Genomic DNA, 16,794 nt, shown 5'->3' on the forward strand with positions numbered 1-16,794 from the left:
AGAAGCCGTGTGGTTCAGGGCGGAAGGCGGTGGGGAGGGATACGGGAAAGGGCTCGACGGGAAAGGGGAGGGAGAGATGAACCGGTCTGTTCCAGTTACGGAGCTCAGCAAGCGAGAGGTTCATCATTAACTGTCAAACAGCGGTTTTAATCAGCCCTGCTCCTCGGCGGAAGATAGATTTAATATCAAGGCACATTTTCAGAGCCATTAGTTTAATTATGACAGGTGTCTGCAAACTGGATGGCTCCGCTTTCAAGCTATGAATGACAGCGTTTAATTCTCTGGGCCCACGGGGGCCACTAGGGTACTTTACAAAAATGAGCTTCCATTAAAGCATAAGTGTTTCTTTCTTTCTTCCTCCCTTTCTTCTTTTTTTATACATATATAAATATATATTTCTCTCCTTTTGCTCTCTCTTCTCGGCATGCTACAAAATGAGAGCTGATCAGAAAATTGCCCTTTAGTGGAAGGCAAAATAATTTTCCTTGCGCATTAGGACTTACAGTACAGGTTAGGAAGGCTGTGCCCTGTGTTCTCTGACCAGGCAGAAGCACAGCAATTTGTCGCTTAACCTTTCCATTATCCATCTGTCTTCAGTATTTTCCCAATAAATAGGTAAATAAACAATAAAAACAAATAATGGAAGCGTTGGGTGTCTATAGGATGCTGCTTACACCAAGCAGAGACTAAAGCCAGGTTACTCCAAGTCCCTCCAGGTCTGCTGGTGGAAGGTTGCCTTGCTTCAGCATCCAGCTTGGGCTAAGATGTGTGCTGCACACCTCCCACCTCTGTAACCAGCACCGTGTCAGATGAGGAAGGTACATGTAGTGTTCGTCTCCTTCAGTGTTCAGCTGATACAGGCTGTCCAGATCAGAGCACTTCATATGCATCTATTTTAGGCACCAAAAAGCTTTCCCCTTGTTCCCTAAAAAAAGAGAGGTTTTACATGGCCATGCTTGGGGCAGGGAGGGGTAAACCTGTTGGGACTTTTGCAACTTTTGGGCAGCTTTGATAATGGAAATGTAGGGGGTCAGCAGAGCTATAGGCCTCAAAGGTCATTAAGTTTTAAGGAGAGTAACAGATAAGGAGAAGAAAGACAAGGTATGAATGAACTGGCAGAAAGGGTAGTAGTGTGAGCCTGTGTATTAAAAGACACCAAAGACTCAGTACAGAAAGACTCCCAGTCAGGGCAAAAGGTTCAGATGAAGCTTGTAAAACATCCAAAAACCCCTAATCAACAGAAAAGTCAACATGACAATTTTTTTTTCAGTTCTGTTACCCAGAGAACTAGTTGTTTTAGACCACTCTTCACACAGAAGCAGCAAAGGTTTCCACTGCCCTTCCTGTGGTTATCAGACAGCCTTTGTCTGCTGTGGGCCCCTACACATGAGCTTTTCAGGGCCCTTTCAGAGCGACAGCATCAGATTTCCAGAGGATCTAGGACTTTCAACATCTCCTGCCAGACAGCCAGAAGCACTCAATCTCGAAGACATACCCCACAGGCTGAGCTCATTTTAAGGACTGGGTTATTTTGTAAACCTAACTCCAGCTGGCCCTATTATTTAGCACTCAGCTTTTGGAAGTGTTTCTTAAAATCAGGACTCCAGGCTGGCTGCAGTAAAGTGAGGCAGCAAAGTAACTCCCCCAGTCACACCTCCTGCGCCCAGGCTGGGGTCCAAGCGGATGGACTCGTGATGGAAAGCCCTTTGCTGGCTGACTTGGCTTGTTACTTGGATGGTACCAAGTGGAGCTTGCATTTACATTTTAAGAAAATCGAAGTACTTGGTGATCCTCCAGACACAAACAACATTATAATCCAGCTTACAAAGGAAGAAGCAGAGGTGAAAAGAGAGGGAAGACTTGTCCTACCTCTCAGGGTGACAGGGTAGTATGCCTGGCTTGCCAGCTCCCTGTCTCCGCCCTGCATTTTTTTCTTTGAATATGCAGTACAGCTCTGAAAAGCCCTTACTGCAATGCCTCAAGCATTGCCCTGTGCTTTCACCCCAGCCCTGGCAGTTCATCAACACATGGCTGACAGTGCCAAATGCCCCGCTTTCCCTGGCAGAGCTACCCCTTTTGCTCACATTTCCCCAGGGGGTGGATGGACATTGTCTCCCTAGTTGGCTCCCTTTGTCCCATCATATCCCACTGGGGACACGTCCCGGGACAGCACATGGGTGATGACGGGAAGAACAGGAGCCGGACTGAGCCTCGACCTCCCCTGGGCAGTGTACAGGTTGTACCCGGAGCAGTGTGTGGCCCTGCATCGCGCTGCTATCCTGGCTGTACAGTGACCTCTGCTGCAGAGCAAAGCAGCTACCAGCTACACACGCAGGAGGCTCCAGCTGACGTGCATCTCTGGAGGAAAGGAGCAGCTCACACCTAGACGCTACCTCAATCTCCTGCAAGAGCCTTCTGGCCTTTTTTTCAACACCCTAAGTTCCTGTTGTGCCTGCCTGTAACCTTCTTGCCTTGTTCTTGGGTCCTGCAAGGGCAGACCCATCATATGTCAGCTCCCCAGTTTCTGCTGGGAGCCCCAGAGAGAAGAAAAGGAAATGAAAAGGTACGGTGACGACTGCTGTGCTCAGACTACCTGGGACATGCTGCAAATAGCTTCTTAGCAAAATAAGCATTTCTCCAGTTCTCCCAAGACAAAATTAATCTAGACCGGGTTACCTCAGAGTTTTGCCCCAGCATCCCAGCCTTGCCCTGCTGCTCTGCCATCCACTAGCATCACCGCCTTCGCTGTGCAGCTCTGCAATGAAACTAGCTTGAAATTTTCCCAGGCAACACTCCTCTGTAGGAAAATACCAGCCTGGCACACTGCAGTGCTCCCTAGGCTGGGCTGGTTTCAGAAGAGTGCTGACACAGCAGCGGCCAGGGATTGAGCAGAGCCTGCCAGTTTTTCAGCCTGGCTTGGCTGCCCCAGGAGCCCAGGCTGCCTGGCTCCAAGGTCTCTCAGCGAGAGGACAGCCCTAGACCAGGGTTTGTCGGCACTAGGAGCCCCCAAGGCCCTTACTTCCAGCCTCTGTGCAGTGTGGAGTCTTTCAGAGTGTTTCTAAAAGGTCAAAAGGAAATATCACTTCTACTTTTTCCCAAGTCTGATTTTGAAACATTTAAGTCTCCAGCCGGCCCTAAATGCTGTTATTTCTTACTCCTAATTCACAGGGTCCCTTGTTATGTCCACACGTCCGTGACCTTTCTGCCATGTGTTTAGGAGTTGATGAATGGTAGTTAAGGCATGCCAAACTCATTCCACTTGTGAGACAAACCACACCAGTCTCAAAGGGCATCAGGGAAATCACTTCTCATCCAGCCCTTCTAGCCCCTGCTCTAAGCACAAGAGACATCATTTTAGGTCTCCCCTGGTATAAACCAGCAGAGCTCCAGGTAGAGACTACTGAACTATGCTGATTTATGCTAGCTCAGTATCTAGCAGAGACTCCTGGAGACCTGCCTTGAGCACTGACAGGATGTTAGTCTTTTGGGACTTTTTTTTTTTTTTTGCATCCATTTATACAATGAACTTGTTTAAGTAATGTTGCCAAACTCATGCATGCAAACTGGTCTAGATAGATACTGACATTCCATACTTAAAGAGGCTTATAGACTTGTAGAGGGATTTTAAAAAGCATCTAGGTGATGGAGGCACCCAGCATGCCAGCCTGAACTGTTTTTAAATGGAAATCAGATGCATAATGTGTTTCAGAGCTTTTGTATAGCCCTCTAGCATCTAGTCACCTCTTACGTCCACAGCTGCTTTGTAAACATGGCCTGTGGGTGCTAAACTCCAGAAAGCCACTGGGATTTCATGGGAAAGAGACGTTTTCAAGATCCATGACCAAAGTTAACAGCAAAGTTGATTCAATTTCTGCACGACTTTCCAATTCCTTAAAAAAAAAAAAATGAACAATGTGTTTCTCAAGAACACAGTCCTCCCCCCATTCCTTTTCATCCTGTTTGGAAGTGCCTCTGCCTTTGTTCCTCCCCAGAAGGGGTCTGGCAGGTTCTAGCACAGGAGGAACTTGGGAGAAACAGCAGAAGTTATTTAAGTCCAAACACATAAAATTACACATATTCAAAACAAAGAGCATGGGAACTTGGCAGAAGGAGAGGGTGTCTAAGTTACCAAAGCAGCCATAACTCAAGAGCTGACAAATGATGTGGGTTTGAAATGAGTATTTATTCTGGTATTTAATAATACAAATCCAGAGTGTGGAAACTACTATACTGCTACATCACATTGTCTTTAGTGCCTCCAAGTCACTGAGGGCTATGAGGACCAAGCACTGTTGTGGTTTGTATAATTCAATGCCTTTCTTACAATGTTTTGCTGCAGAAAAATACATAATCAGCAGGGAAAGGGATTCCCCTGCTAGTTTCTAGGCTAGCATTGTTTCTGAAACTTTGGAGCTCACAGAGGCATTGAATAGCGCAGGGGAACTTATGTCAGAGAAAGCCTACCAGCTCTAAATCAATCTTCCTATCTCTGTGTTGAAAGTTACATCTCCAAAACTTCTCAGCTTTAGAGTAAATCTAACTCAAGTTAGCTGCACTGAGTATTTTCTCACCATGTGGTGGCATCTCACCAGCAATCCAGCTGTGCAGAACCACAAATGGCACATGGGCCGGCACTGGACGGAGGAGGGGATGTTCGGTTATGCAAGTTCCTTACTTCATCCCGCAGAGGAAGAGAGTAACAATACCGAGCTTCCACTGCAAAAAGCCTAAAAAGTGATGGTCAGCAGCTCAGCTGAAGATATTTCTGTTTTTCTTTTTCCTGTTATTGTAGCAATGAACCTGAGCCGGGGAGTTTGGGTCTAGATTCAGTCCAATTTTTGTTTCAGTTTGTTGGTCCTTAATGGGTCTCTGAAACTTATAGGGAGCAGCATTTCCCCGAGCGAGCAGCAGTTTGATTAGACTCGCCCCAGGATGCTGGGTGCTCTCACTACTGAGAGCTTCCTTGAATCATCTTTTAATACACAAGACCTTCAGGGAAGTTTGGATCCTTGAGAGATTCTGGCCTGATTTTGTAGAACTAAGAAGTGGGGGTTTAAGGTCAAATCATCGTATCAGGTGTTTATTGCAGTCTCTGCTACCGCACAAAACTTGCTGAGAAGAGGATGTTCTGCCCCAGACCCAGGCAGAGGCATTATTTCAGGTTACCCTGGGATTAGGCAAATGTAAAACAACAGCCTATGCTCATGCCTTGTGGGTTGCTGCATAGTTTTTTCTGTGTGTTCAGTAGGCTTTTTGTACTTTATTTTAAATGCAAACCAAATTATAGAGTACCATATTTCTGTTTTTCTAGTGAATACTGTTGTAATGACCAATTGCTACAGGAATTCACCTCTAATAAACCCAGCCTAAGTGAATGCAGAAAGGAATCTATTGTTTTAAAAGTATAATAATGGGGAAAAGGGTTTTTAGGACTCTCTACGAGCTTTAAAAGGAAGCTCAGAAAGTGGCTGGACAAAGTAAACAGAAAGATTCCTAGGAAGAAGCTGTCTGCAGTGGATGCCTTTCCTATGAGATGGATTAATTGAAGCTCAGGTAGAGCTTCTCATGTCCACTACATTGGAAACATCCCATGGGGGCAGATGGAGGACTAGCCATTTCAAAAGAAAGTGTGTCTACCGGTTGCTGCAGGCTGATAATAGTAGCTTCGGTTTAACTACAAATTAAATATACAACAAAGAACACCCAAATCAATATGATTTGACTTTGTTTTGGAGAAGAAATGATGGATTCAGTTTCCTTTCCTTAACCCACCCTCAAGACTTATAGTACTGTCAGTAGGAAACAGGGCCCAACAGACAAACCCCACTCATTCAGTATTGATCCTCACATGGGGTTAGTTTGGGGGGAGTAACAAATATGGGTGGGTCAGAACTGACATCTAAAGCAGGACTCAAGAGGCTTACAAACGGCCAGACATTTAGAACTTCTTAGCACCCAATAACCCCAGTAGTTCACATCACATCCTAAACAGCCTGTTTAGGCAACCAGACTGCAGCTAGCACTAGAAATTACAAATCCCTGACCTGGCTCAGCAAAGAATACCTAAAAACATGCCATTTGGAGTCCAGCAGTCACAGCAAGGTGCTGCCTTTCTGACAAGGTCCCCGCACCTCGGGAAGGGAGGCCAGCCTTCCTGAGCCTGCAGGCTGCCTACCAACATTTTCCAACGGCCAGGAGCCACCAGCCACATCCCACCTACCTCGGAAAGGCTGTTACTGGCTGCAGACGAGGGCCCAGACCAGGAATTGCACATAGCTCACCCAAATTCAATCGTAATAAGTAAGAGAGACTACAAATGCTCCCAGCAAGCGATGAAATCATTGAAGTTATACCCCTTCACATTGAGTGCTGGCAACAGACAAGTGTACCCCACTCTTCAGAAGCCTTCTGTGAATGCTCTGAGTGAATGGCAGGGAATCCGTATGTTCCAGAGACACTTCCCTGCCATTAATATTGCCGAGTATGCACAGGGTATTTGAAGGTGCCTGCAAGCAAGACTCCGTTGTCCCCAAAGCCAATCTGACACCAAGGAATACCCTCCCTGTGTTGCAGTCCACCACTTCAGCCCTGCTGGTGAGAGTCCAGGAATTGGTCTGCTCCTCCTCAAAGCACCGCAGCAACCACTGATGTTTACAGCTGCCATTGAGGCACCAGAGCTTCAATAACAGGGTACTGAACTTCTTGGACACAGGAGTTAACTAACTTACACTAGGTAAAATTAACACAAGGCTTTGGCACCACACAACTCTTGCCTGAGCCCTCCAGAACCGGTAAGAAGATCCCTAAACCTTGTGTTTGCTTTTGCTATGGGGATGAACTTTACCCCCAGCAAAGAGTTCATGCTGCTTGACAGCCAGCTGGGTACTTATTGCCACAACTAAACAAAAGTAAATAAAACAAAGCAAAAAATGGTTGTCACATTGCAAAGTGGTATTAACTACCCTGTGTAGCAACCACTAAATGTTTCTGTGGAGAGCCACTGAAAGAACACGTCAATGTGGTTTTTCATTTCCTTCACCTTAAATGCTATGAAGAATCAAGTGAGGAACAGTATTTGGACTATCCAGCCTTCAAATGCATTACCAAAAAAGAAGACCAGCATTAATATCTATGCACTGTCATCACAAAGAAATAAAAAGTTGCAGATCCCAGGACATGGGAGATGCTCTGAGCATTATTACTTTTTGGCTGGGAAAGCTGCTTAAGCGCACAAAAGGCCTATGCTTAAACATTCAGCCTGCAGCAAGGGATATACCAGTACATTTGTGAACCAGCTTTTCGAAGGCAGCAGCCCTTCTTCTCTTCCTCTTCTCCATAGAGAAAACACATAGCAAAACTACATAAATTATCAGCTAAGCCATGAAAAAGCATCTTCCCAAGAAAATGCAAGGATTACGGCAAACACTAGGAAATGAAACTGTGCTTGAGAAATACAATTGTATCGAGACCAAGAAGCTGAAGAATCAGTATTGATGAGATATAGGTGGTCAGACAAGAGTGGTGCTAATCCTTGAGCCACTTGCCACCAGAAGCCCCATTTGTCCTCTGGAAAGGACTTAAACAGAGGGGATTATACTGGCTTTGTGTAGTTTGAGGTTCCTCTGCACTGGGTGCATGGCAGTCTAGGAGATGTTCACCGACCAGCTTGGACATTGAAGTTGGGGCAGTTGCTTCTCAGGTACATGCTGCTCATGGTGGGAGAGGTTTTTCTTTCTGGAGAATGATGCAAGGAAGCCACAGCAGCCTGTGGAGGACCGTCTCTCCCTACTTTGGCTGCAGAGAGAGCCTGGGGAGCACTAGACACACATAAGGGTCTTTGCAGCCTCTCACCTGTGGCCAGACACCTAGGCCACAGACACCTTCAGTGCACTCAGATAAAAATAAACTGAGGACTGTCACAGAGAAGAAACTGGTGGAACAAAGCTTGAAAAATCCCTAAAGGCTTCAAGCAAACACAGCCCCATATTACTATTTCTGTAGTATCTCATTATTTAAGTCAAAACACATGATTTTAAGAAAGCTGACTCAGGGCTTTTAATACTTGGGGTTGCCAACACTGTATGTGCACAGATGCTTTCAGAGGTTCTGATCACCTGCAATTCACACCAAATTGTGGGCAGCTAGCACTTAAAACAGCAAGCCTGTAATTTTATATGCAGTTGCTGTTTTATTTCCTGCTTTCTGTTCTGACCTTGATATTTTTGTGGTTCCAGATACATACAGCAAACAGAAAAAAACCCACCATTTTGGTCCCATGCAAAGCTGTTGTATCTCAGAAGAAGTGGTGAATTTTTATGCCTGGTGGCAAATACACAACCCATAATCCCAAGTAAAAAGCGTTACCTGTGGCAAACAGGCTTCTGCAGCAGCACAGGGACATGTTCCCTCGGAGAAACTGGCAGGAATTTTCTTAAGGTCAAGCTCTGACTCCAGGAGGGACAATACCAGATTTTACAGGCTGGCAAGCAGTCGCCTTGTTGCTATTCAGAGCAGTATGAGCTTGTTCATTTGTCTTTCACTGTAGTTAAAAAAGAAAATAATAAAGAAAAAAAAAAAAAAAAAGACACATCAACACAACTACAAAGATCAACTCTCCAGAAAGAAAGCTACAATATATAGGTTACAGTTTCCTGCTAAAACAAACCCCCTCACAGTATGATTTCATAGGCCATGCTAATTATTTTTAGGGCAAGCATAATAAAACCCAGGTGATTTGCCTTTAGCAATTTCTTCTTATCTTCACACAGCTCTGGATCACTTACCCACATGGCAAGCAATTACAACGAGCCCTGCAGTTCTTAACAGACATCTTTTGTCGAAACCCGGCAAGAGTACACAAAGGTTAATATGCTTTTGCACTACAAAAATCTGGGCATTGTCTTGTGTATTGTAAGACGTGCTTGTGACATGCTGAATTCAGCTGATTTACAAGATCAGCAAAACAGAAGGTTTTCCCACCGGGAGCCTTTTTCTAACTATTTCCTCATCAGGATGTTGGCGTGCAGGAGTCTGATTTGCCATGCGTCTGCTAGGAGCGCGGAGCAGCGTTTCCAGCCAGGCGTACATCCCTCCCCTCGCCCTCTCTCTCGCACACGCAGACTAGCACACGCTGTAGTGCTCTGTGCTGCCAGCCAGGCTGCCATCCGGCTCGCCTTGGCTGGAGACGTAGATTCCTAATGCAGCGGTGGTGATAACATAGAAAACCAAAAATCTCCCCGCACCATTGCCCGCCACTTCGCACCTCCCACACGTAACAAGGGACATTCATTCCGGGCTGTTTGGGATAAGCTGGGGCTGCCACTGTTACTGCTGGGCTGAGCCCTCCTCTGACTTCAGGAGATGGGGTGTGAGTGGGTGCAGGCGTATGAACCTTTCCTGATTGCTCTGAACTCGAGAGAGGAACGTCTCAAACCCCTGCCATATTGCTGGGTATGAAGAGGAGGTTACAAGAGAGTCCCAGCCCACTTTTTTCTGGGGAGCTAGGATATCTCAGATTCAGGACTTCAAGCATAAACCTGCTCTTATGTTGCGTTCCATGGGTGCCCAGCTAGGAAAAGTACATTTTGTTGGACTAGGTTGAGCCCCTGCTTTCATATTTACATCCTACCAGCCCTAGCGATGGGCACAAATGTAGGTGGGGGAAAGTAAAGCTTGGCTTAAAATGCAGAAGATCCACAGAATTCCAGAGTTTTCCCATGGTCCTTATCCATAAATGCGGTATCATTAGAGAGGTTTCACGTTCGCGGGTCCAGCCTCCGCCAAGTTCACTGTCCAGTCAGCTTTCTTGCCTTCGTTTATCACCAGATGAGTTGCATTTGCCAAACTCATTCAGTGCTAAGCACCGCTCTGGGCAGATGTGTTGCCTTTCGTTTGGTACTCTTGATGCAGTCTGGGCTGGTAGAGCAAAGCTCCTGAGGGGTCTGCTTCCCTACACGTCCTTGTCACACATCCACTGGTGTCCAACTGACAGAGCAGGGAGAAGTCTCCTCGACCCGGAGGGATGTCAGGGCCGGTCTTCTCACCTTCAGAGACTACAGCCACTGTCTCTCAATGGCAGGACGTACCCAGCGAGAAAGATCCAGGCCAGGCCGTGGAGAAGCTGCTGAGACCCGGCTGACCGTTATCCTTCTTCTGCTTTGCCTCTGCTCCAAAGCATCTGGTGGTTAGGTCCCAGTCCTTGACAGTGAAACATAAGCAGGACATTGTGTGAGAGGGAAAACATGGGAAAAGGAGGAGAGAAGTTCATTTATTCTGTAGTGCAGGGCACTTGGGGCTGCTTTTATTAGATTGTGTGTCTCTCTGTAGGGTATTAAATGTAACATACATTTAAGCTAATTCTGGGGTGCCTAAAGAGTAGAGACAGAAGATGTTTCCTCAGCATTTATTTACATCAAAATATATATTTGTATTGATGAAGTATTGGCTGTCAGGCTACCAACAGAAAATCACTCTTGATGCAATAAAACTCACAGCCTGTTCAGCTCTGCTAACAGTAACCCTACCCCAGCATTTAATTACAATTTCCAGACTGAGAAAACCAACCCAGCTTGATAGGAAGGGAAAATATCCACCAGCACCATAGGATCCTACACGACAGGGTCCCAACATGTCCCTCAACAAGCCATTTACAGGAGGAGAAGCCTGTTGTATGGTGTAAAAAAATAATTAAAAAAACCTTCAGAAGGGTTGGCAGCATAAAAATTTCTGGCTCTGTCATCTCTCTGTTTCTGCGAGCAGCAAAAGATCCATAATTCTCACACTTAATGTAATTCCAAGGCATCTAAAGTGATTTACAGTCAGTTTACTCAATACTTTCAGCTTTATTTAATGTAACAGTTATGGCACATAAAAAGTTTATTGAAAATCCTTTGGGAGTATGATTGAGTAAGAAACAGTCATTGCTAATACCATTACAAGAGCTGAAGAGAAGGATCCCGGCATGTTCTCTCAGTGACCTTTATGGCTCTGTGATCCAGGGTTACACCAGGAAATCCTCTCCTGCTCTCAGAAGGGAAAGGTGCCACGTTGCCTCCTTCCCTCGTGGGGAGCAAACAGCTTGGGAGGCACTTATCTGCCACGCAGAGCCCTGGGTCGGCTCTGCCTCGGCAGCACGACGGGAAGGAAAGGAAGTTCTGGGAAGCTGAGGGGGGAGGAATTTCCCTCCTGCCAAATGCACTCATTTATGCACTTATTTATTTTCATATTTGCCATTTGCAGGCAGAGCTGAATCTCTCCTCTAAAGAGCAGAGGAGTTGTTTTGGGTGGGGTTGGGATGAAAACGGGGTTGCAGTAGAGTGAAATTGCATGGATCCTTCCCAGCTCAGCTCCCTGCGGTGCCATTGACTCTTTCAGCATCACCAGTCTGTTAAGCTTCTCCCCAAATGTGAAATTGCAAAAGATGTTAATTTGCCTTAGCAATTAACAAACATTACTTTTACTATCATTATAGCAATAACTATAATTTAATAATTGCCAACACTGTTAGTGATAACATCCACAGTGGTGAGCATATCTCAACATCAACTTTTGTTGGATATTCTTGCAGTGTTGGCAGCCCACCATGGTTGCCTGAAACAACAGAAGATTCACATTTGTCTTAAAAGGGTAGAAGATGAGCATACTAATTATTACTGTCACTTTGGCAGCACCTAGAAGCTCCAGTCACAGACCAAACCCAGACTGTCCACGTGGCATAAATATAAAATGCTGCAATCCCTCCTGAGGACATTGGAGTGAGCACTCAGCTTCTCTATCCCTCGTGCCATGCTGAGTGCAGGCTTCAAAGGAAGACTTCGGTGTGGCTAGCGCCTAGCTCCATGTGCAGTCTCTGATGTTCGGGGAGATATGGGCAGAAAGTGCAACCTTTCCTTCAGCTGGGGTATTTCCAAGATCTCTTTTCTCAAACCTGCTTTCACACACAGTCAGAGCTTGTTTGCAAGCAACCAGTATTTTCCAGGAATCAGAGGTGAAAGGTGTGTCATGTGAAGGTGGGGAGAGCCAGCAAAACAAAAAATAAAAAGTGCACTGAATAAACTGGAATAAATAGACAGTAAAAGAAAAACATGTTCCACATGTGCCTGTTCCATAAACAGAAAAAAGGTTACATTTTTTAGATAAGGCAACTGTGATGGATTGTTTAGCTGTATTTGTCAATCAAGTATTAAGACTTGCAGAATTAAAATCAGTGCAGTTCAGAGATGGATTCCAAGCTCTCCAAAACATCAGGTTTGGCATTTAGATAGCTATCAAGCTATCATCTCTAGACAGACAAACAGATAGATGGATGGATGATTTGGAGAAAAAGATGGAGACATTCTTTCAAGACTTTTTTTTTTTTTTTTCCAAGACATGATTTGCTTGTGCCAAGAATTCAGCCTGGGGAAAAGTCCAAATGTAGCATTTCCTCTAGCTTAAACTGGGGCTTGGCCCAAACCAAACTTTGGCTCCAAAGACCTGCTCTCTGCAGGGACACGGAGAACAGGATTTGGTGCCTCTAGCCCACCCCTGTGTTAGCAGAACAGAGATGTGCATCATTAGAGGAATGGACACCTGCCTTTGCCCCCAGAAACACCATTTACAGGTGCCCAAGTGTTAATGCTGAACAGATGGGTGCGAGAAAAGCAGCATTTCATGCTGGAACTGGCAGAGCAGACTCCAACAAGTCCACTATTGTTAGACAGAAATTCCTAGAAACAGATGCAGCAAATTCAGTGCTTTAGAGCCAGTTCTGGAGTTTGGGGTCTGCTGGGAGAAGACTGTGTAGCTTATGGATTAATGTACTATTATTACATTACTCTTTAAGCTTCAAAGGTCTGCCAGGAAACCTAAGCCTACTATCTATTGAATGACATTTTAAGAACAAATAATACATTAATATATTTAATTTGAGAATAAACACATACATTATAGGAAGGGATTTTGTCTATGCTGATAAGTCAGTGCCTGACCTTTCCATTGCAATCCCCGGGTGCTGAGCCATAGAGGACCTCTTCCAGGAACCTTTGCTATCGGCTGCAAGGCAAGAGCCTTAACGCTGGTCCTGCCGGCTCAAAACTGCAGCTGACGCACTGTTTGGAAATGGGAGCTTAGCCGTAATTATCCCTTCGACACTAATCTACAGCTACACTAAATCTTGTTGCCTCAAATTAGTTAATCAATTAAGTGTCAAACCACAAAATGTTAGTGATTGTAGCCTGAATTTATTGCCTTGGCACATGCTTCCATCTGCTGCCTCTCTCCTTTACTCAGGTTCTGCTGCCGGAAAACTTTGGGGCAGGCGCTTCCTCTGTCTCATTAGGGAAGGGTTAATGAGGCCAGGCTACCCTGCCCCAGAAAGAAATGGGTTGGAAATGCAAAGTTGTGCACCTAGGGAGGAATAACCCCATGCACCAGGATATGCTGGGTCCACCCAGCTGGAAAGCAGCTTGGCAGGAAAGGACCTGGGGGTCCTGGTGGACACCAAGCTGAACCAGCAACGAGCCAGCAACGTGCCCTTGCCACAAAGGCGGCTAACGGTATCCTGGAGGTGATCCTTCCCCTCTGGTCAGCACTGGTGAGGCCACACCTGGAGTAGCGTGTCCAGTTCTGGGCTCCCCGTTACAAGAGAGACGTGGACATACTGGAGAGAGTCCAACAAAGGACCACGAAGACGATTAAGGGACTGGAGCATCTCACGGATGAGGAAAGGCTGCGAGAGCTGGGACTGTTCAGCCTGGAGAAGAGGAGGCTCAGGGGGGGATCTTATTAACATGTATGAATATCTGAAGGGAGGGTGCAAAGAAGATGGAGCCAGGCTCTTTTCAGTAGTGTCCAGTTCCAGGACAAGAGGCAATGGGCACCAGCTAAACACAGGAGGCACCATCTGAACATGAGGAAACACTTTTTTTACTGTGAGAGTGACTGAGCACTGGCACAGGCTGCCCACAGAGGCTGTGGAGTCTCCCTCCTTGGTGGTACTCAAAAGCCATCTGGACAGGGTCCGTGCAACCAGCTCTAGGCAGGGGGGTTGGACAAGGTGACCTCCAGAGTCCCTTCTAACCTCAACGATTCTGCGGTGCCTGAGCCTGAACCCTAAGTCCTTATGTGCTCGATACGGGTTGTTATGATTACAGCTAGTCAGAAAGTCCTGGTATTTGCACAGTGCGCAGGATAGCTTGGAAAATTTTAGAAGCTGATCAGTATTGCTGGAAGCCTTTTCAGCTTCAGAGAGGTTTTTTTTTTTAGAATTTCAACGAAAAGATAAAACTGATAACTGAAACATTTAGCTTTTGAAAAAGTCGTGAAAATATTCAGCTTTGGGAAACATTTCTGGTCAAAAAATAAAATAGTCTGTTTTCTTGGAAACAGTTTCAAAAATAAATGTCAGCCTTTTAAGTGTATATTTGAAAGAGGAAACTTTTTTAAAAAGAGGTTTTTAGTTTTGTTTGTTGTTATTGAAAACCAACAACAACAAAAAAGGCTTTTCGATGGAAATTTCAGTTCTCAGTGAAAAGCTATTTTTCATTCAAATGATGTTTAGAAGAAAAATATTCACCCAGTTCTAGTCTCCAGGGCTAATGTCTGCAAGAACTGTGTGGCCAGGGGTCATCTTCTCCCCATTTCCAACTCCTGGGGCCAAAGCAAAAAGAGAAAGAGATGAGTATTCAATTCTCAGGGTCCCCAAGAGAGATGAGTGATGCTGGGCCAGTTATTGCCACTCTGGGAGCAAATGAAAGCATCCTGCTCGTCAACACTGTCATTATCCTACTTCTGATGATCAGTTAAAAATGTAAATACAAAGGCTAGACTTTGGGAAAGCTAGCACAGGACGATGGGGGGAAAAATTGCAAAAGCGAGGTTTATTGATCCCCAGTCGAGATTGATGGCACAATAAGAGCAGGAGGCGAAGAGTGATTTTGCTTTTGAAAACGTTGATGAATAAGCACTCAGGGGCAACAAATAGCTGGACTCACCGAATGATGGACGGCAGCAGGCGAACAAGATGCATTTTTATAAATGGGTGAAAGGAGAGGAGGACTTATTAAAAAAAATGAATGACCACATGTGGCAGGGATATGCCACTGGGGAGAAGCCAGCCATTGATTTATGTGCACTACTGGCATTTGAAAATTCAATAATAACATTGACAAATGAGAGGCAAAGCTGGCCAGAGGACAGCAGAGAACTTGGAGTGGAGAAAGAAAATGCCAAGGTCAGGATGAAGGAACAGAAAAACATGCTTATGTTGGAAAGGTTTTGAGTTAACTCATCTATATAAAGACATTAAGAAAAATCACTCCGGGATCAGAGCTCACCATCCTGACTCTGTGGCATGAACTGGGGAGAAGTAAATGAGAAGTTGTGGCATCCAGTGGACCCCTCTGTGACGATATCTACTTCCTGACATGGGGAGCAGGGATCATTTTATCTTCCCCTCCCGCTTTTGATAAGCTGGTGCCTAGTGCTCCCTGGCACCTTTAAAATTAAATACTCCGCAATTTCTAAGAACTGTTGGCAAAACACCCCCACGTACGAGCATTGCACCGCTAAGCCCAGGCAACTCATTGCACAGGTTCACAGGTTTGCTCTTTGCATTGCTAGCTGGGAATATAGCAGAGGCACAGGGGAGACCGGCTAAGCCTGAGCCCCACTTCACAAACAGGGAGCTGAGGGCAACGTGGCAACCCAGCCCCAGCAGAACACAGTGCAGAAAACCAACGAGGTGCAATGAGTGTGAGAAAAAAAGAGACACAAAGGGCTGGGAAGGCAACCTGGATGCACTGAGCACACAAGGCAGGGACTCACCAGATCTGGTCGGCTCCCAGCCAACTGCTGTCAGCAGTTTGCAGCAAGCGGCCAAACCACTTGCAGAAAGGGCATCTTCAGCAGAGACCATCACTTCAAAACATCCCATGAGGGCCAGTTGGAGAAGGGTGTACGGCGAGATGGGGGAAGAAACAAAGTGCAGCCCAGTTGGAGAGCAGGGGCTGTTGGAGAAGTTTTTCAAACTGTAGTTAGGTTACAGCTGGGCAGTAAACAAGAGGAATATGCTGCTGGTGAAGCTGTCACATCACATCATGTCACAGCACCTGAAGATTCTCACATCCCAAAGAGGCAGAGAAGAGGAGCTGCCAGCTTTTCTGGGCTGGGCAAGTCTTATCAGGTCTCAGAAGTGGAGTGTTTGTCTTTTCTTTCACCTGTTCAGGGAAGGATGGTAGAAAAGCCCTGTTGCAACAACCTCTCCTGAACCACAGAGACCTGGATCTTATAGGCCCATGGAAAAAAGCAGTAATTGAACTTATCAAAGCCATCTCTGGCTACCACTTGAATAATACCGTGTCCTCACCAGTTTGCAGAATGTAGTGTGGCACATAATGTTACCTTAACATTTGATCTACTTAATAAGCCCCCCATTTTTTCTCCTCCTTGTCTTCTGGCTCTGTTACAAATCGCAGTAAAAGAGTACAACCGGCAGGAGAGACTGCAAAGGGAACACTAGTGAGAATGTGGCTGAAATGTACTTTGCTCTTTCTCACCGTTCCTGGCCTCCCTCCGGGCTTGTATTCATCTATGAAGATGTCTTTTCTAAATGCTGGAAGGTCAGAGGTGTGGATGGAACATAATTCTGTGCATCGGAGTGCTTGGCTCAGTCGAAGGAGCGTTTATTCAGTGGCAGTGAGAGATTTCTGCAAGGACTATACAAAGCCCTGGCATGGCTCACCGAGGCCAGTGGAAAGGACTGCAGGAGTGTGGGTCAAGGCGTTATCACTGGGAGACCACAGGGTTTGGTGCTTG

The 16,794-nt window shown here is 45.8% G+C and overlaps 1 long non-coding RNA gene across 1 annotated transcript in view; it reads right to left on the reverse strand.

Annotated features, from left to right (window-relative positions):
- Positions 1–8,407: 8,407 nt before the first annotated feature.
- LOC115350489 overlaps positions 8,408–16,794 on the reverse strand; it is a 57,669-nt gene continuing 49,282 nt past the window's right edge. The window contains exon 3 of the long non-coding RNA XR_003926459.1: positions 8,408–8,539. This is a non-coding gene — a long non-coding RNA (uncharacterized LOC115350489). The remainder of the gene's footprint in view (positions 8,540–16,794) is intronic.

Source organism: Aquila chrysaetos, chromosome 13 (assembly GCF_900496995.4).
Source record: "Aquila chrysaetos chrysaetos chromosome 13, bAquChr1.4, whole genome shotgun sequence".
NCBI classification, from domain to species: Eukaryota; Metazoa; Chordata; class Aves; order Accipitriformes; family Accipitridae; genus Aquila; species Aquila chrysaetos.